Source organism: Camelus bactrianus, chromosome 6 (assembly GCF_048773025.1).
Source record: "Camelus bactrianus isolate YW-2024 breed Bactrian camel chromosome 6, ASM4877302v1, whole genome shotgun sequence".
Classification (NCBI taxonomy): domain Eukaryota; kingdom Metazoa; phylum Chordata; class Mammalia; order Artiodactyla; family Camelidae; genus Camelus; species Camelus bactrianus.
Window position 1 is genome coordinate 29428667 of NC_133544.1, and position 21389 is coordinate 29450055.

The 21389-nt window shown below is 46.2% G+C and overlaps 1 protein-coding gene across 3 annotated transcripts in view; it reads right to left on the reverse strand.

Annotated features, from left to right (window-relative positions):
- Positions 1 to 21389, reverse strand: part of RAD51B (RAD51 paralog B) — a 696422-nt gene that overhangs the window by 37959 nt on the left and 637074 nt on the right. The window contains exon 12 of one of the 3 annotated variants that reach the window (XR_012507483.1): positions 8008 to 8191. The exons of the other annotated variants lie outside the window; for them this stretch is intronic. The gene's annotated coding sequence lies outside the window, so the exon portion shown is untranslated. The remainder of the gene's footprint in view (positions 1 to 8007; positions 8192 to 21389) is intronic. 3 annotated transcript variants of the gene reach the window in all.

The window sequence follows — 21389 nt, forward strand, 5'->3', positions numbered from 1 at the left end:
GGGGTGGCCAGGATGTGTAGAAAGATGGAGTCTGGATCTTGGTTTGACTGGGAACAAATTTGTGGATGGCACATCTCCTCCCAGAGCCTCTCGCTGGCAGCCAGCTCAAGGGTGATGGCTGTGCCCCCCATTACAGTCTGTTCTCGCCCCTGCTGTCTTAGTGTAGTCTCTCTAGATCCTCCCTGTCCAATGCAACAGCCACTAGCCACAGGGGCTATGGACCGCCTGGAATGTGGCTAGTCTGAATCGACATATACTGTAAGCATAAAATGCACACCTGATTTTGAAGACTAAGTACAAAAGAGCAAATGTGAAATACCTCACGAATCATTTTTATACTGACTACATGTTGAAATGATATTTTAGGGCTCAATAAAATGTATTTTTATATTAATTATAATAAATAAATAGTATATGAGTAATCATAATTATAAATGAAATGTAGTCTTAAAGCTAATTTCACCTGCTCATTTTCACCTTTTTCATGTAGCAATTAGAAAACATAAAATAGCATATGGGCTTGTGTTTGTGGCTTGCATTACGTCTACTAAAAAACCCTGGTCTACTATCAGATCTCTCTGGTTTTTAAGCATCACTTAAGGCAGTTACGCAACGTCCACTGGGAATCATATGCAGAACTCCACTATACAAAGCAGGTAAAAGTGGAACTGCCCAGGTGGAAGATGGGGGAGATGGGAGTACATGGAGGAGGACTAGGAGTGTGGGGGGAGTCCTATCCATTATCACAGCTGGTCTAGCTCATTTCTTATTGGATTGGATTGTCCATTCATTTGCAATTGTGGGGGAAATGCTCAGAGGAGGCCCCCATTCAATCACCCTAAGTGGAATCTGATCTTTATCTTGGGATAAACATTCCGAATGGAAGGTGAGTGCTGGGAGATAAGGAAGATAAAGAAACCATATGGCCCTGTCAGGAGGCTCCCAGGGCTTTATTCTTGGAAGGATTAATGAATCCAAAGGGGGATCATCTCGGTTCTGTTTTGAGGAGGTGGTAACTCCAAAGCCCCCAATAAGAGTGGGAACTAACTGACCCCAGGCAGGGAGGACTAGCACTCAGAACCCTTTCTTGCCTTCTCTGGGTTTCCTCCTTCCCCAACTCTTGTCCACCCCCACCCCCCAACCCCCAACCCGCTTTACAAAAAGCCCTGCAGGAAATGGATTCCAATCTCTAAACCGCACTGGCACCCCAGGCCTGTGGAGTCTGGAGTTTGGGATCAGGCTGTCCACACCCTCTCGATCTGGCAAAATTTCCAGAGACTCCACCTTTGTGCATCCCACCCCCTCCCCCCAGCACTGGCCATTGGTGGCCGCCAAGGTGTGTACATGGGCAACACGTGCTTTCCTGGCAAGGGTGGGGGTTTTGGTGGGTCTGCTGGAACCCCTGGCCACGTGCAGGGCTGAGAATGGTCAGTGGTGGGGGAGGGTAGGTAATATGAGCCCCGAGAAAGCGATCTGGGGCTGAGGGGCGGGGGAGGTGGAGGAGACGGGCTTTCCAGCACGTTCTCGCCTCACCTACGTCACAAGGCACCTCATCCCTCATTCCTCTGGCACTGCCGGTCTCACACAGCTGTTTTCTGACCCCCAACTGGAGGTTGTCAAAGGCATTCGATTTAGGTACAAACGGCCGGTGCTTGAAGCAGGGGGAGTGGCTTCAGGATGGCATGATAGTGGTTACAGATATGAATAAGAATAATGCAGAGAGTCACCAGCGTTTACAGAGGGCTCATTTTGTGCCTCTGCTGACCTCGATTGTCTCCTCAAAGCCACGAGATTTCTATGAGGGAGGTGTCATTTTACCAAGGAGGAAACTGAAGCTCAGAGAGGCTAAGTCACTTGTCCAAGATTGCACAGCTAGTAAGAGTTAGAGCCAGGAGTCAAACCCACGAGGCTGAATTTTGGAGCCCAAATTCTTGATGCAGACAGGACCCAACACACAACTGTTCTTGTCACACCACCATGGTCAGTGACAAGCAATCAGAAGATACTCTCCTATCCACATCATGAACTGCCCAAGGCAACAGGCAGTTGTGCCAGTCTGCCAACTACGTAAGCCAGGGCTGTGGTCTCACACCTTGACTGGTGGTACAGCCTGAGCCCACTGTTGTCCAAACAGCCCTGGCTGAGAAGAGGCCGCCCCCCTCCCCAAGCAGTTTTGTATCTTAGGAAGAGGTGGGAACAACTGTGTGGGGAGAGGAGGCCCACAGAGCTCCAGCCACAGGCTTCCCTGCCTTAGCCTGGTCCTGGCTGATGGCCTCGGTTTGGGGCTTTTCTGTGCTCTGAGCACATCTAAACATTTGGAGAAAAACAAGAAAGTGAACAATAGACGCTTGTGGGCTAGAGGACAGGGCCGACTTCCCCCTGGGACCCAGCACTGTTCATAAACTGTCCCAGCTGCACTCTCACGGTTGGGATGTCACTGGAGCGGGGCTGAATCACAGCCTTGTCCTCGCTGGGGGCCGGCGACTGGCTCCTTTTATAGATCGTTAAGGGGATGCAAATGTCGGTGGGGGGAGCCAGGCGCTCAGGGGGAGGCATGTTTTCCTGCCTGAATTTGGGAAATCACACAGAAAAGATGCATCCGAGCCTTGGCATTGTAGCTCTGCCAAGTCGCCCCCCCTGACTGATGTGTCCTGATCAGAGCTGTTTGCCCCACAGGAAAAGAATCAGCTTTCTATCAAGTGGACTCTGGGCACCGCCCCAGAGAGCTCAAACTCCAAGGATCTAAAGAGTAAGTGAGATTAACCAGTGCTGAGAGCAGTTTAGCCAGCCGGCTAAGACGGCCTGTTGGGCACCGTGCTGGGTGGGATGGGAGGTGGGCCAGTGGTGGGCTCCTCTGAGCTCCCCAAACCCAACCCACCCCTGGCTTTTTAGACAGTTACGTCCCATCGGCCCAGCAAGGGCAGCAGGGCAGGGTGTTTTAGGCCAAGAAGAGTCAGTGGGTGGAGGGGTGCAAACTGGAGCTCAGACCCCCTTCTCATGTACAGCTGACCCAGTGACGCCAGTCAGCTAAGTTCCCTGATCAAGTGCCCTCCGATCTACCCCCAGGACCCCTGACAACTACGAAGGGCTGACCTGGAGCGTCCCCGTCTGGATGGCATCCCTGGAAAAGGCTGGAGTGTTTCTAAAGAGGCTGTTCAGACATCACATCACAGTCCCAGACGGCCGAGAGTTTCTTGCACTCACTTGGCCGCCCTCCCTGGGAAATGCTTTGGATCAGACAGCATCTCTGGGTTGTTTTTGCCTGAGGAAAGTGGTAAGAATTCAGCAAGAATCCTATGGTTGGAGGAAAAGTCAGTGGATTTACTTAATACAAGTATTTGGAAAGAACCATCCAGGGGTGTGAGGGGCAGTGTGACAGGGCGGGACTGAAGACAGCAGTGTGGACGAGAAGGTCTGCAGATGAGGGGAACTTGAGGCAAAGAGAGAGGAATTTAAAGACAAATGGGTTGGCATCTGGAGGAGATAGAAAGGGTTTTTTAGGGTCTAAGAAGTTCAAAGTAGCGGTGCTAGGTTGCCCCTGCAAGCACCCGTCAACAGTCTGGTGCCGGAGAGGTCTCCCCAAGAATCTACTGGTCCTTCAGCCCCTCCGCCACTTAGCAGACACTTCCTGAGGGCCGCTGAGCCTGGATGCTGAGGCTGGGAGGATCTCCTTGGCCTCAGAGCTTTGGTGGGCAAGCCAGTGATGGTGCCCTGGGGTGGAAAAGCAAGAACAGAGGGTGAACAGAGAGTGTGCAGTGGGAGGGCAGCAACAGCAGAAGCCTTAGCTGAGTCTTCAAGGAAGATCCGGGAGTCAGCCAGGCATCCCAGGAGGAAGGACAGCTAATCCAGGCAGAGGGCACGGGCTGTGCACACGCTGGGAGAGGAAGCATGCCCCCTCCCTAACCCCAGGGACAGCTGGGACAATGACTGCGAAGGAGCTGGTGCCCAAAGAGGGAGAGGCCAGCCCCACATTCTTTGCTTTTGACTCTCATGATTTTCTAACAGCCGGGCGAACGCGGGCTGTGAAAACCTCTTGGCAGGAGGGCCTCGGGTGAGCTGAGTTCCATCCATTCTGGCGCATTAATTCAAGGTCTGGCCCCTGGCTTTGGTGCTGGGTTGAGCCCCTCGGAGACTGTCTATAGGCTGCCCTCTCCTTTCATACCTAACGCTTTCCTGAAAATCCACTGGTCTGACATGCAAGAGGCAAGTAGCCGGCTTGCACGGTCTAAGGGAAGGTTCTGTTCCCAGGAAGCTGAACCATATTATCACTATATTTTCTGGGTTTCCAGTCTCATGGCATCTCCCTCACCCCAGCCTTGGAAAATCTGCCCTATTAAATCAATGCAGCTTTAGAATTGAAGAAATATGGTAAATCGCTCATCACACTCCAACTTTAGACTGAATCTTTGACCGTGCATGTCCAGGATTTCATATATACACTTTAGTTGTGTTCTTTCCCTTTACAACTGAACACACAGTTGACTGGCTTACATCCAGTGAGCACTTGATGGAGGCTAAATAGTCCCCATGTTCGGCATGCCTAATGATTTCCATCTTTGTCTCAATTATATTCAGTTTATGAGACCTGCCCTTCTTATCACTATCATCAGCACTTCATTTTCCCGTTTTCCACTCATTCGTATAAAATAATAAGGTCAAAATGCAATAAAGTATTCAAATATTTGCACACACACTGCTGAATGGTCAAAAAGTGACACTGCGGAAACTGAACTCTTGGCCACCAGGCTGCCTTCCCCTGCGATGGCTTGAAACCTTAGTTCATCGGACAACCTGGGACAGCTTGAAACCAGCGGTTGGTTCAAGGAGGTGGCAGTGGGAGGGGTGGTATAGGTCAATGTAGAAAAAAAAAAAAGAGGGCTGTGCTAAAGTCAAAGGTATAAGCTGAGGGTCATCTAGAATGATCCCACCCTCAGAAGCTCGGTTGGATATAAATCCTGCCACCTCTTGCCTAAATGGGCAGGCACTGCTTCGCAATGAAGCTGGTGATGGCCTTCCTCCAAGTAGTTCATATAGTGTCACAGACAGGCTCCGGTAAACCTTCCCACCTCTCTAGTCTGCAGGTGTGTGAGAGGAGGGGGGTTTGTAGGGACCTCTATCCAATTTTACAGCTGGGGAGATTGTGCACACTCATCACAGGGAGGAGTCAAGTTCTAGGGAATACTTTTTCATACAACTCTCGGGAGGCTGATCTGCTGGCAGCGGGGCTGGGGCTGGGGGGCTGCTATCACCTCCAACGATAGGGGGCTTACTGGCCAACAGAGTGGTGAAAGGACACTTAGTGTTGCTTAAAGAAATTCCTCAGGAGACTGAAGAGTGCCTGGAAACAGACACCCAGGATTTCTCTGCCACTTAGCAACCCTGGCAGCAGAACGTGACTTATGACTTACGTCTCTAAGCTCGTTCGTAGCTAGTGCGGTCCTTGCAAAGTCAGCAGTTCCAGGAGGTCTACTGAGAAGCGACTCTTAAGTCTCTCCTCAAAGCTGCCTGAAATACCAAAGAATCTTTCCTCAAAGCTTCTTATTCTTGAGACAGAATAATTTATTCAGAAAGGATTTTATGAGGAAACAGTAGGTGAAAACCTGGTCTTTGGGTCCACGACTACTAACTAGCATCTTAGAGCGGAAAGAGCCCAATCCTGGCCGTCCAGGCTTGCCTCTGCCTTGTCTCTCTCAGTGGCCCTGGGCAAGTGCCCTCATTTGCAAAATAAAAGGGCTGGTCTGTCTGAGCGCTGGGCTCAAACACTCAGAGTATTGGTGAAGTGAGACAACGTGTAACATGTGAAAATTACAAAGCATCATGGTTTAAAATATATATATATCTCAGGAAATATTTATGGTCTTCACAGCTGAGAAATGTGACCAAGGCAATGTGAGCCCGACCCTGAGATTCATAACAAGCCATGAGAGAGGACTGGGGGGCTCCCAATCAGGCCTGGGATAGCCACAACAGAACTATAAAGCCCTTTGCTTCGGAATCGAATCCTTCCCATCCAGTTCCTTCTCCTTCACCCACCTTACAAGTTGGGATACAAAACCCTTTTGATTTAACTTAAGGCCAAGCACACTTTTCAGAATTGCTAAGGCCCACATTTTGTGTTTTGCTTGAAGTTTCCAAGATCTGTTCTGAAAGGCAGTGTTTTCCCTACTTTTAAAGAAGAAAATGGGAAAGAGGGGTAGGTTTTGTCATCGTCTTTTGGCAAACCTCCCCAGTGTGCAAGAACTCCTCCTCCTTCTCAGCAGGTAAACACACACCTGAGCTGGGGAGGAAAGCTACTTGGTAGTCTGCAAGGGAATGCCAGCAAGACAGGGGAGGGGCGGGAAGGGGGGCAGGGCCAGCTCTCCAGCAGGCTGAGAGCCTACTTTTGTTTGAACCCCTTCCCAGCCTTCGCTACCTACTCTTGGGAGGGAGGGGCCACACCACGGAGGGTGTGATTTCCCTGAGGGGTATTCCTAAAAGCTCAGACGGAGCGGGGGCACCTTGAGGCCCTGAAAGCTGTGGGTGATGCCCTTTCTGCAGCGCTTCTAGGGCTCTGAACTTGGAGGAAGAAAGGATCCTCCCCCCCTCCCCCGTGTTCGGGTTGGTTTGCGCTGGAATGCCACGCTTTTCAAAGTGTCTGAGCGGTCGGCACTTTCTAAATATGTACAGCGATGGAGTGATAAGAAACCCAGCGTCTGGCTTGGAGAGTTCGCGGTCCCCTGCCAGCCCGGGGCTCTGGCTGGGCCAGCCCCCACCCCGGTGCTCGGCTGCAAACCTCAGTCCCTCCTCCCGGGCCTGCTTTGGAAACGATTATGCTCACTCCCAGGGTCCCCAAGTTCCAAGCTTTACGCCTGGGACTGGGGGGCGGGGGGGAGACGACAAGGACCCCCTACCTCTTCCTCTGCACCCACCCCCACGACTCAGCCCGGGTGACCCAAATGGCTGAGTCAACTTGGCGAAAAAGGAGCGTCCCCAACGGGGCAGCCGCCCCCCAGCCCCCTTCACCCCTCGCTCGGCCCCACAATGCGCCCTTGTGCCGCGCCCGCAGCCAGGCCCGGGGATTTGGCGCAAGGATGGGGGGAATAGCCGTCAGATATTTAAAACAGAGCCGAGGGAACAAAGCAGGCCTTTGTGCAGCGAGGCAGCCGGGAGCGCGGAGCCGCGGGCGGGCTTGCGAAGGGCTGCCCGGGCGCATGCGCGCGGCTGGGCGGGCCGGGCCGCGCTCGGGTTACCGAGCGTTTTCCACCCCGGCTCCGCGGGACCTTCGTTAACCCCTTCCTGGGCCGCTCCCCGGGGCAGGCGGCAAGAGAGGCTGGCTTTCATCTGCTGGCCGTTACATGTTTAATTGAAAAAAGAAATAGTCATTTTCCATGTTTCTATAGGAAGCACAGATCATTAAAATAAAATGATATACCAATTGGGAACCCAGATTTTAAATGACCGGGATTTAATGGGACACTTGGGCGGTGTAAAAATCGAGGCATTTCGAAAAGACGCCTTCTTCGGACGTTGGTGAAGCCTTTTTAAAGGGCTAGTTTCTTCTGTCTTGTGTCTGGTGGGTGACTGGCTGTTTTACTTTCCTGTTTACTGTCATTTGGGATTTGAAAGGTATGTTGGTTATTGTCAAGGCCCTCACTTTTGTTTGGGTTTGTGGGTTGGACGATGTTTATTTATTTATTTAAAATAACTAAATAGAAGTGTAGTGTGCATGGTACAAAGATAAGACGTGGTCATGAAACCAAGGAATAAAATTCATCCAATCTATGCACTAGAGTTTCTAAGAGAGAGAGAGAGAAAGATAGTAGTTATGGAACATTTTGTTGTTTGAGGGGAAGATATTGAAGAGATCTCTCAAGTGGGATAGATTAGGAGTGACTTTGGTGGGGGAGGGGATGTGCAAAGTGCCCCATCCTGCTTTATCCCGGCAATGATTGCCCTCCCACCCCCCAACCCCATATGTAATGAAGGAGTGACAGGCAGAGGCTGGGGGACACACCTCTGAAGACATACCTCTGAGAAGTTTATGGTTCTTTTTCCTTCGTGGCTCAGTTACCAGGTGGTCATGAGAAAGCAAGAGATTTCTAGGTGAGGTCATCTTGGCAACAAGTTTCCTTACCATCCTTGACCTCCAGATCTTCAGGGCAACCACTGCTGGGATGTCACTGGCAGCAGATCGTGTCCCTTAAAGGCCACACTGCAGCAAGGACAGATAAACAATTTTGCGGCAACAGTCACGTAGCAAACTCATTCTCAAATGAAGCTGGTTGGTTGGGATGATGTAAGTCGTTTTTTTCCACTCTCTTCTACATTCTGGGCCTAGGATATAGTCTAAGAATATGTCTTGGGATGTGAGGTAAGAGAACAGTGGTGGGAGGGACTTGGAGAAGAATCTTCTAGACACAAGGACAAAGTCTCTTTCCTCTCGACTTCCTTAGCCCATAGCTCATTTCCTCTCCCTCTCCCAGCTCAGTAACGGAATGTTATCTTTATATAAAGGACGTTGTGGTAGACAGTTTCCAACAGGTTCCAAAATGGCAGCCCTCAGTCATTCCCTCCTAGTGTTTGTGCGCTGCTTCTTACCTCTTGAATCTGGGCTGGCTGTAGAGACTTGCTTGACTGACAGAATATGAGGGGGGCGACATTCTAGAACTGTTAAGGTTTGGTTATGAGAAGACTTGCGATATCTGTCTGCATCTCTTAGAACCTTCACCCCTAGGACACTCGCTCTAGAAACCAGCCACCATCCTGTAAGAAGTCCAAGCCACACAGAAAGGCTAGAAATAGGTGTTCTTGTCTAGAATCCTAGCTAAGCTCTCCCCAACATTCACATCCTGCCAGATTTGTGAATGAGTGATGTCCGCTTGGCTGTCCAGCTCAGTAGAGCCATCAGATGACTCCAGCAGGGGCCACATTTGACTCTAGCTGCAAGAGATCCTGAGTGAGAACCAACTAGCGGAGCCCAGGCAGCAGAGGTGTAAGAGACAGCAATAAATTGTTTTAAGCCACTAAATTTAGAGAGTGGTCTGTTATGTAGAAATAGATAATTGAATGGGAAAAGCTGGATAGAGGGTGGGTGAAGAGAAGAGAGGAACTCATGATGGCTCAGTCACTTTGAGGGGCGCTATTTCTCAGTCTTTTCTGTCTCCCCACTGGCACCCCTCCTTTCTGAGCTATGTGTGGCACACAACACACAGACCTTATACTGTTACTAATTGTTTGTCTCCTCAGGGCGATGACATCCTGAGGGTAAGATCTTCTTAGAGTCCTACCTTCCCCAGCACTAGCAGATTTATCAAGCTGTTCTAATTAATCTGGAGAATCACAGCTGGAACAGCCTCTCAAGGTGCTTCAGTGGCTTGACTTCTGATTTTTGATGTTTGATAGCTGATGTCTTATATCATGGCTACCTGGGCCCACCTGGAAGCCATCCACACCATGGGGGAGTCTGAACCCCACCAACACGGTGGTCACTCAAGGGCAGGAGCTCAAGTTCAAGGGTGCAGTTGAAAAATCTCCTGCTTACATTTGTCCCTCTGGAGGCTTTGGAACCAGGGAGTGAACATACATGATAGTCCTGGAAGGCAAAGGGAGGCTACAACTATGTGGATGAGAGAAAACTCCACAAGGATGCGAGCCCTCAGGACTAATTAGTGGGGATCCCACGTGTTCAAGGCCTCCCCATGCTCACCTGTGGACAGGTGTGTTTAAGCTGCGCCAGGGTCAGTGGTGGAGGTGCAGGCAGCTCGTGTAGAACCTGGTGTCTGCTCAGGGATCCTGCTGAGCCCAGTGCACACTCAGAGCTTGGGAGAGAGGGAGGAGAAAGGCCGGGCAAGGGCAGCAAGGAGGCATTCCTTCATCCTTTCAATAAACATTCTTCTGTGAGCCTGGCCTAGCTTCAGGCACTGGGATGCCGTAGGGAATAAGGCAAGGTCCCTGTGCCCAGGTTAAACGCTTTCTGGGAGAGTTGTATCTCAGATACGCTTGTCACCTATGTGGGCAGAGCTTGGCTGATGAAGAGAGTCAGAGGAGCTGTGGTCTTCCTTGTTATAGCTCAGCCTTCCAACTCCATAAAAGACCTGGAAGTTCCGGTGCTATGAGATGGTAATGAGTGTGGGCACTAAAGCCACACCATCTAGGTTCGAGTCCCGATTTCACCACTTAGTGGCTGTGTGATTGTGGGCAAGTTGCTTAACCTCTCTGAACATCTAGTGCCTCATCAGTAAAAGTAAGAATAGTAACAGTGCTTCATCTCAGGGTTGGATGCGGATTTGATGGCTTCCTGGTCCCTCCCTGGCGCCTGCAGGTGCTCAGGAATTGTTGTCTCCTATTGCCTATGCTGCCCACAGGGTATGGGACGGGAAGGCTCTGGCTGTGAAGTTGTTGGCAGGGTCCTGACTGAGGGAGCACGAGTAGCTTTTGCTTAGAAAAATGCAAAAGGGATAGTGAGGGAAGAGGAGGGTGTCTTGCCTGGGAATGAGGTTGCCCAGGGTCCTGGCTGCTCCGGTCGGCTGCTTCCTGAGAGAAGCATGCAGGACCCATACAACATTGGCCTGACTTTCCTGGTCAGGATGTTCACATGTGTCCCCAACTCCATGGATGGCCCCTGTGCACTGTGAGTTTCACACGACCCTGGGAACACAGGCTTCTCTTCCTGAAACCTGGGCTAGGCTTGCCTTCCAGTCCCCCCAGGGGTCATTCACAGGTGATTGCCTGGCCCAGGAGCCATAGAGAACTTGAGGCCATGAGGGCAGGGAACTGAGGTTGGGGGCCCCCAGAGCCTCAGGGAGCATTTTAGTTCCACCCCTTGTCCTCATTTCAAACTCCAGCTTATGGACACATTGAGGCACTCAGGAGCACTGTGACTTGCAGGCCCTGCTCCTTGCCGGTCTTTCCTCTCAGCTTCTCCAGCCCATAGCTGGGTTTTTGACCTGCAGGAAGGCTGGACAGATGGGCAGATACCCAAGGAGATCATGCTGAGAAGGCCTTTCTGAGAGGGGGAAGCTGCCCAATGTCTCCACAATGTAAAGCAAGCGGGAGAGGGGGACCCCTGCCCTTTCGTCTGCATCCATCAAGCACGTGCTAGAATCACAGTTCCTTTTCCAAGCAGTGCATCACGTTATGCCCCTGTTCAGATGGCACTGTCAGCAAATCATTCCTAGTATGGAGTATATCCTCTGGTGAGAAGCCTGGCTATCCATGGGGAGGGTCTTTTTCCTGAGAAAATGCCCACTTTACCTCATCTTTCAGGGGCCTACTTCCTGACCAACAGGCTCAAAGTAAGTGAAGCTAGAGCCCAGTGTCTGGGAAAGATTCCAAAACCCTGGTGTTTCCAACACAGAGAGGTTATACTTACTGTAAATCTTTACTTTCCTTAAAGTAGTTTAACAGAAAGGAGACATTTGATCCTTCTTTAGTAAAGCTCAATAGTTCATTTTCACTGGCATCCAAACTCAGGACATAGAAAAACAAAACATAAAGCCTTACTGGACCTACTGTTTATTCATCATGTTCTATTACCATCTAAGAAGTCTGCCCTATTAGCATATCTAATCACTTGAGGATCACCTGGTTAGACTATTTAGGTGGTGGCAAGGGAAGGATTGGCTTATTTCCTTCCTCAGGTGTAATTCTTTGGGCTCTCCACCCAGGGTCACTGCTTGCCCACATGGCACCTATGTGCAAATTAGAAAAAGCCACCCCTTCCTCTGGGTGGTTGTAGCCATGCCAGGGGGCACAACTTGACAAGCAAAGTGAGGACTGGATTTCAGTCCCCACTCACCTTCTTGTGCAGTGAACAGTCTGCACGACTGTACATGGTGATCTTGCCTCCACCCAATGTCACGAGCTCCAGTTTCTCTTCTTGGAGAGGTTTTTGCTTGAGAGGAAGGGGGAAGAGGATGCTTGTTGCTATATGTTAGAGCCAGGTTTCCGGAGGCCCAAGAGCAACACCTTAATGTGGGCGTGTTTTGAGGTCTGGGAGAGTTTCAGGCCATTTCATAGTAGGATCTACTTTTCCTGGGACAGAAAACCCAGTCTCTGTAGTTAAGATAGACCTGGGGGATCTAACAGCTGGCCAGTCTGCCCATAATCCTGCTGGGAAACCTGACAGCCAACAGTCCTGGATTTTCTCATTTGGATGCTTTATGGTAATTTCCAGGAACCCTTTTCCCTCTTCTGAGAAAGAGAGAGAAGGCTGGAGGGGCTAGCCTCTCTTTGCCTTCTCTTGAGCTTTGGTCTGTGGTTAGGACATCTGGGCATGGGGAGTTATAACCCATCTCTGCTTTCAGATCTAAATCCAATCACCTGTTGAGGGGCTGGCCTTCCCTGCTTTGACGAGTCCATTTACGGAGTTCTCCATGGTGTGATCTGTAGGGGAGGGGGTGAGTCCGGAAGACTTCCTGTGGAATCTCAGGGGTATCATCTTCCCCAGCTGTGAGCCAGCACATTCACCTCTAAAACAGAATGGATGGCACGCAGCACATCCATAACATGAGTAGACCTCATGAGGACTCGTGACTTCAAGTTCACTTAGATTGCTCTGTAAATGGATGTATGAATAGACCCAGCACCAAACCCTATAAGTAACCAAAGGCTCTCAAGAAACATGGAGATGTTTGTTCGTTTCCTCGTCCACTCATTCAACAAACATTTACTGAGTATCTACCATGTGCCAGCTCTGTGCTAAGGTCTGGGTGAAGAGGAGAATAAGAAAAATATTCTCCTGCCTTCTGTTTAAATGTCATCTCCTCTGGAAGGCCGTTCCTAACCACCCTTTCCCCAGACTTGGGACCCCCTGTGTAGATTCCTTTTTGGTAGACAGCATTGTACTTGATGCATTTCTGTTTTCCCCACTAGACAGCTTAAGGAGGGAGGGAAGGGACTATGTCTACATTTAGCAGAATACATCTGCACCAATCCAAGCTAAATGTGGCCCCAAGTAATGTGGGTTGATTGAATCCATTTGTTCCACTGAGTGTACTGGAAGTCAGAATGTGTCCCTCTCCTGTGTTGCTATTGTTTAGGAAAATCCAGCTCCCATAGGGGCTCGAATCCCAAGCAGAGATTGCTGTGCTCCTGAGAGGGCCAGGACAAGATGACTGCTAAAGCCAGCAATTCTAAGACACTTGGGGCTTTGGAGGCCTGGACAGTAAAGGGTTAATCAGAGCATGGGTTGCAGGCTACGTAAGAAGCATGCTTGCACAACCATCCCAGGTGCCCAGGCTCTGGTTCTGAGTCCTCTTTAGGAAAGAAATAACAGTAAGAACAGAGAGTTTAGCTCTGAAGAAGAATTCTCTGTGGGCCTGATGCTGACCGTCTGCTATGTGACCACCAATGGGTTTGCAGGATGAGATGGAGTGGGGGAGGGGTGGGTGGGATGGGGGTGCGGTGGCTGTTGGCCTGCCTCCTGCACCTCAGAGCTCTGGGTCTGGTTACACTCGTTGTCACTGCGCACAGAGCCCAGGTCACCACTGGAAGGAGATTATCTGGGCCCTGGTTGCGAACAGCACTGTTTTATTCTTGCTAGGCCATCTTGACTCTGTTCTGTTGTCTATGGCAACGGGAGGAAAGGCAGTTTCCTCCATGTTGGGAACTTATTTTTTCTCCTGTTGGTGGGCTATAACCAGCTCAGCGCCCCTACACAGAGGCTACATGCCCTGAGCACCCCAGAGAAGCCTCGAAATCCAGACTCTGGTGGCCAGTGAGGAGAAGGTGGCTGAATTCAGCCCTGGGCAGACTTGGGGTGGCTGAGGGGAGAGGACCTGTGAGCCGGAGCTATCAGCTCCTCCAGAACGGGGCTCAGCAGCTATAAAATATCCATAGGGCTGCCTTGGCTTCCACAGGGAGTGGAAGAAAAAAAAAAGGAGAGGGGAAAAGGGGAGAAGACAGAAAAGGACCTTGAGAGTAGAAGAGGAGGGCAGGGGAGGGAATGAGAAGAGGAGAAAGGCGTCTATGGAGAAGGGAAGTGACACTGTCAGCAGCCTTGGGCGTGAAGCCAAGGGATGTGAAGCCAAGGTGGGATGACCCCACAGGCCTGGGTGAAAAAATTAGGGTCTCTCTCTGCTAAGGGGCTTCACTTCCATCGAGAAGGTGCTCCATCATGGATGGTTGGATGGATGGAAGGATGGATGAACAGAGCAAAGACCAGTGGGATAGGATTTGCCAGAGATTAAGTGAGTGAAAAGGGGAAGAAATAAGAGTCAGAATGAGAGAATCCAATGAAAGAGTGAAACCATATTTGGTAGGGACTGTCAGCTACAATGTTAATGCCAAGGGGTGGTTGAGAGAGCCCTCTCCCCTCCCTCCAATCTCTGTCCTAAACAAACATGCAATGTAACTGAAAAATAGTGTTTACTGTACAAACAGCCTGAAGAAAAACCTCCCAGACTATGTATCACCCAGATTCCAGGTCCAGGTCCTCCTTGACGGAAATTCCAGAGCTGCCACTGGTCAACAGCAGGCATTGTGTCTACTTTCGCCAAATCCCTTCCCAGACCAAGCGAATGAGGCTGTGGACAGACAGGTGAGGGCCTGAAATACGATTAGAGGAGGCGGGGAAAGTAAGCTCCAGATTAGTTGGGGAATAGGAAGAGTTAAAGAGCTTTAAGCCTTTCAGTCACTCCTACTCGGGGATTTAGAGTATTAATTACTCTAACAATAGCCAATCATTGAGTGGATTGTCTCTTCTCTCCCTTCAGTAAGAAATGTTAAGTATAGGCTTATTCCCAAGGAAGGCCCAGTGGGAATGGTTCATTAGGATCAGGGTCAAGGGTTAGGGGTCAAAGGGTTACACCCTCCAAACCTTGAACCAACAGTGTGGGCAGCTGGGTGAGTGAGCCTTCTTTCAGGGAAGGTCCTTATCAGAAACCAGAGCTGCACAGAGGGACACTGTGAGTCAGATGACAACAGCTAGGTGGAGGGGCAGGTCAGAAGGGGTGCCCAGTAAAGGCTATACGGAAGGAAGGGGTGCCATTCTAAGGGCCCTGTTACATCAGGGTCCTACAGACTCACTCGGGAGTCCCAGGGCTCCTGGGTGGACCCAGTCCAACAACCCGCCTGGGTGCATTCTCAGGTAAGTCTGGGTTGCCTTTAATGTCCATAGATAATAGGAAAACACTGGCTTTTTCTCTGAAAAGGATGCAATGTCATGTTCACGGCTCTGTAAGTGTAGGGATGAGGAGGTCTCATTCCCAAAGCAGTGTAAACCTTACCTGAAATCTTGGAAGCAGCCTTAGAGGAAAGAGAGAGGGACTGACCCAGGAGCAGTGGCCCCTGAGGCTTTGGCACTGAGTCCCAACATGGGCTGGGAAGGTATATTGTATTTGGGGCAAGGGTCAAGTGAAACTCTCAGAAAAATGTCAACCCTGGAGAGTGAATAGGTTTGTCATGTTAGATGCCTCAAAGGGGTCTTAAGTGTTCCTTTGATCAAAGGGAAGACACAAAAGGTGCACTGTGCAGAAATAACCTCCCCAGGAAGGCAAGTGGGCTTAGTAGGTTTTCACAGAAGGGTGGAAGGCTGCTTCATCTTCCCTCTCCCAGGACAGGGAGCTGGCATGCCTGCCCGAGAGGCTGTGCGTTCACTTCTAGGGTCTTTACTGTGGCTGAAAGTCTTTCAGGGTAGATTACTCTCAACGCTGGCTCCTTGTGCTCAAGGCTTCCTTCTACCATGTCTTTGGCATCCATTTCTAAATCTGCTTCAGCCTGGGGAAGGTTGCAGGGCCCAGCTCTGTCAAATTTGCTTCTTTGAACTTGATTGCTTTATGGACAGACCACCTTTACATAACACTAACCTTTTAAGACTCATGACTTTTCCCTCTTTATTATTTAAAATCCTGAACTTTGAACATTTTTCTTTACTCATGCTATTCATCTGTCTTTCTAGTTAAAAATGAAAAAAGAAGTCTTTTCCAGGAAGTGTGTGTCAGGAAAGAAAAGAAGCTCCTTTCTGTTGAGCCGAGTCATCAGTGTCTAGTTTTGGGGCCTGCCCTCTCTCACTATTATTTCTTTATCAAAATCAGTTCTTACGATTTCTGCTTCTGGCCACAATAGAGCATCAGGATCCAGACCTTATCTTCCACGTATACAACTAGAAAACTAGACAAAATAAATATACTGATGGCTTCTGATACTGAACAACAGGCAGTACAGGACTGTGATCCCTGGAATTAAGGAAATAAATGAGGTGAGCCCTATGATTGGAGACACAATTTCTGGATTATACAGTAGGGAATGAATCCTAAGCAGAGTACAGTGGTTTTGCTGAGTTGAAAAGACAGAAGAGGAAGGTCAAGAAGACTTTGGATGGAAATTATGGGGCAGAGTTCTAGAAAAGAGAGGACTATGTAGAAAAAGCTCCAGAAACCAGAATCAGGGTCCTCTTGAGTATTTGCTTAATCCTAAAATATACACACAGAAGGAAGCTCCATAAGGCTAAGCAAAGAATGACCTGGAGCTATAAGCTGATAATTCTCAGAGTTCACGTGGGACTGCAAAATGTTCAGAAGCAACTGGCTTGATCACCCAGGGCATTTAGTAGAGACCCCATAAGGGCCCAACCAGAAGGACTAAAGTATCTACTCCTAGAGAAAAAGGAACTTTAGACTCACTCTAACAAAGCTTAAAACAATCTCCTAAGGATCAATCTTATCCATAAGTAAACTAACTTTCTGCCAGATAAAAGTCCAAATTTTATCCTAAAAGTCCCACAGTCCTATTTAAAGGAAGATAACAAAACATAGACAACTCACAAAGTAATTTTAAAAATATCCAACATCCAATTAAAAAAAGCACTAGACTCACCAGATAGCAGGCAAATGTGACCTATAACCAAGAGAAAAGTCAGACAATAGAAACAGACTTGAAAATGACAGAGTTGATAGAATGATCAGACAGGCACATTAAAACAGCTATTATAAATATGCAAAATGTGCTCAAGGATCTAAGAAAAAACATGAATAGAATGAAGAAAGAAGGGAAGATGTGTGTGTGTGTGTGTGTGTGTATATATATATATATACACCAAATGTAATTTCTAACAGTGAAAAAATATGATATCTGAAGTTAAAAGTCAGTAGATGGAATTCAAAGCAAACTGGACACTACAGAAAAAATCAGTGAAATTGGAAACACAGTGATAGAAACTATCTGAAAGGAAGCACAGAGAAGAAAAAGACAAAAAAAAAAAGAAAGGAAAAAAATGAAGAGAATCTTAGTAGCCTGTGAGACAATATCCAGTGGGCTAACATATATGTAACTATAAAGCAGAAAAGGGAAAAAAACAAATTTTTGATGAAATGATGGCCAAAACATTTTCAAATTTAGTAAAAATTATAAATACCATAGATCCAAGAATCATAGCAAAGCCCAAGGAGGATGTAAGAAAACCACAACCAAGGCACATTATAATCAAATTGCTAAAAATTAGCAATAAAGAAAAAAATCTTAAAATGAGCCTGAGATAAAGATATATTTTATAGAGGAACAAATAAAAAAAATGCTGCAGATTTCTGATCAAACTGTACAATCCAGGAGACAATGGAATGGTATCTTCAATGTGCTGAAAGAAAAAAGAAATCGATCTAGAATTGTGTATCCAGTGGTAATACCCTTTAAAAGTGAAGGCAAAATAAAGACTTTCTGAGACAAATAAAATCTTAAGAGAATTCAGCACCAGCAGATCTGCCTTAAAGAAAGTTCTTCAGGCAGAAGAAAAATACTTGGACTCACACAAAAGAATGAAGAATATCAGAAATGGTAAACATGAGTAATATAAATATAAAAGAATCTTTGTTCATTTAAGAATCTCTTTAAAATATTAAATAAAAAATAATAAAGTACTATGGAGTTCAGAACACACGTATAAGTAAAATTTATAAAAGAATAGCATAAAGGGCATGAAAGTATAGCTGATAAGCCAATGTTGAAATTACATCATAAAAAGAACTGCCAATCCAAAAGAAGGCAAGGAAGATGAAAAAGAGAACAAAGAACAGATGGGACTAATAAAAAACAAATAGTAAGATGGCAGACCTAAACCAAACATATTATGAGTACATTACATGTATTTGTAAGTAAATGCAAATTGTCCAGATATTTCAATTTAAGGGGCAGAGATCATCAAAATGGATTTTAAAAAGCCTGTTAAATGAAACCAATTTTAAATGTAAAAACATAAATAGCTTAAAAGAAAAAGAATGAAAAAAAGATATACCATGCAATACTTATCAGGAAACTGGATAACTATGTTAATAACAAAAAAGATTTGAGGACAAGAAATGTGACCACTTTATCAACAGGGACAATTTCATGATGATAAAAAGAAAAGTTTTTTAAGAAGACATAACAGTCCTAAATGTGTCAGTGTCCCCACTGATAGAGCTTCATTAAAACAAGAAACAAAACTGACCAAATTGAAGGAAGAAATAGAAAAATCCACAATTATAGTTTGATGTTTCATCATTTCTCTCTCAGGAACTGATAGAACAACTAGGCAGAAAAAATAAATACCTGAACAATACCATCAACCGACTTGACCTAACTGACATTTATAGAAAACTCCACTCAACAGAAACAATACGTATTTCAATTTCCTGTGGGGCATTCAGCAAGATAGTCTACAACTGGGGACATAAAAGAAAAAAGACTAAACAAATTTTTAAAATTTGAAATCTCATCGCAAAATAATTCAATTAGAAATAAAAAACAGAAAGGTGTTTGAAAAATACTCAAATATTTGGAAGTTAAACATATTTTTAATAACTCATGGGTCAAAGAAGACAATGTAAAACTAATTTAAAATTATTTTTTAATGAATGAAAACGAAGGCATAATGTATCAGTTTATATGATGCAGAAACTCTGTAAAGCAGAGTTTCAATGGAATTTTAAAAAATTTTATTAAAAATATATCTATTGAGGTACAATTTACATACTATAAAATTTATATTTTAAGTGTAGGATTCAATGATTGTAAGTTAATTTATTGAATCATGCACCCAACAACACAATCTGGATTATCTTCTTATAGTCCCTCAAAAACTGTTGCTACTCCAATCAAGTTACAATTGTCAAATTTTTTTCTTACCTATGCAATCATCTTAACATTAAAAAAAAAACTGAGATCTAATTCAGGTAACATAAAATTCACCTAAGCATAAACAAATAAACCCAATACAACCCCCCCCAAAAAAACAACAACAGAAAAGAAAGATCCATTTTTGACATGCTTATCAAGACAACTCAATGGGGACAGAATACTCTTTTCAACAAATAGTGTTGAGACAAATGGATGTCCATATGGAAAAGAAAGAAGTTGGACCCATACCTCACACTATATACAAAAATTAACTTAAAAAAGATCAAAGACCTAAATGTAAGAGCTAAAAATATAAAACTCTTAGGAAAATATAGGTGTAAATCTTGTGACCTCGGATTAGCCAGTGGTTTCTTAGCTATGACCCCAAAAATACAAACAAAGAAAAAATAATTGGACTTCATCAAAATTAAAAACATTTGTGCATCAAAGGATACTATCAAGTGAAAAGACAACTCATCGAATGGGAAAAATATTTGCAAAGCGCATATATGATAAATGTACCTAAAACATACAAAGAACTCTGACATTGCAACAATAAAATGACAAACATCCCACATTTTAAAAATAGGCAAAGGATTTGAATAGACATTTCTCCAAAGAAGATGTACAAATGGTCAATAAGTACATTAAAAGATGCACAATATTTTTAGTCATTAGGAAAATGCAAGACAAATCACAATGAGATACCATTTCACGCATCCTAGCATGTCTATGATAAAAAAGACAGACAATAATAAGTGTTATAAGAACGTGAAGAGATTAGAACTCTCACATATTACTGGTGAGAATATAAAATGGTACGACTGCTTTGGAAAGCAATTTGACAATTCCTCTAAAAGTTAAACATGAAGTAACTATATGACCCAGCAATTCCACTCCTAGATATGTACCCAAGAGAACAAAAAATACATCTCTACACCCACTTGTCCATGAAATGTTCATAGCAGCATTATTCACATTAGCCAACAATTAGAAGCAACCAAAATGTGCAAGAGATGAATTGATAAACAAAACGTGGTGTCTCCATATAATAGAGCCTTATTCGGCCATAGAAAGGAATGAAATTCTCATACATGCTGCAACTTGGATGAATTTTGAAAACATTATGGTAAATGAAAGAGGCCAGACACAAAAGGTCATATATTGTATAATTCCCTTTATATGAAATGTAAAGAACAGGTAAATCCATAGAGGCAGACAGCAGATCAGTGGTTACCAGGGACTGTGGGAGGGAGGGAGGAATGGGGAGTGACCGCTAATGGATATGGTATTTCTTTCTGGGGTGATGAAAATAGTCTGTATTAAATACTAGTGATCGTTACACAATCTTGTGAATATATTAAAAACGACTGTGTTATACACTTTTTAAAGTGATGGGTTTTATGATATGTGAATTTAAAAGAATAAGGATCTGACAGAAATGACTTTATGCGCCAGTGTTGATACTGATAAAGCCTTTACGTGTTACTCTTTTCAGGAATACCTGATTTAACTCGGCCCCTCTCCCCAAAGGCTACAGAATCTATTTTCTCAAAAAGTCTAGCTCCTAGGACTTTTGATTTTCGTCTCAGCTGTGGTTGTTACTGGGCTGCTTCAAAGCCAGAAGAACCCTGAACAGGCAGCGCAGGTGAGCGTGTATTTAGGGTCTGTGCTAACTTTCCCGCAGTATGAGTCCTTTAAAATCCATTGCTAACTTGCTCCCACAGCCAGGCTCCACTGAAAGGATGAAAGATGATGCTGAGGTACTTTGCTGTTTACAAAAAGCATTTTCATATTTACCACCCTTTTGATCTTTGGCACTTACATCTAAATTAGACATGACAACTGGCCACACCGCAGCAGGCCCTGAACTCTAGCCCCACCCAAAAATCTAACCTTTCTTAGAACAACCAAAATTCATTTTTGAACAGGTCATGGAGAAAAGGCCTCCCATCCAGCCTCCAAGGATATCATGCAGGCTCTTTGGCATTTAAACAACAGCTTCCACTGAGAATTTGCTGCTGGTTTGCATCATGCAGAATGACTTCCAAACTGGTCGTGGGGAGCCCAGAGGTTACATGGCTTGGTCGAGTGTGCTCACCTCCTTGACCGTGCTGTTTGTGCATCCGTTTTCACCCCTGCAGGGCCACACCCACCCACAACATGCACACACACACACACATCCCTTTAGGGCTGGGAATTCTGTCACTTGGCTGCCTTCTCTCAGCAGTATTGTGACCAGGGCTGAGTCCCCACTTGTAATTCTTTTTTCTTACGTTATTGTGGCAAATGTACATAACATAACCAGTTTAAGTAAACAA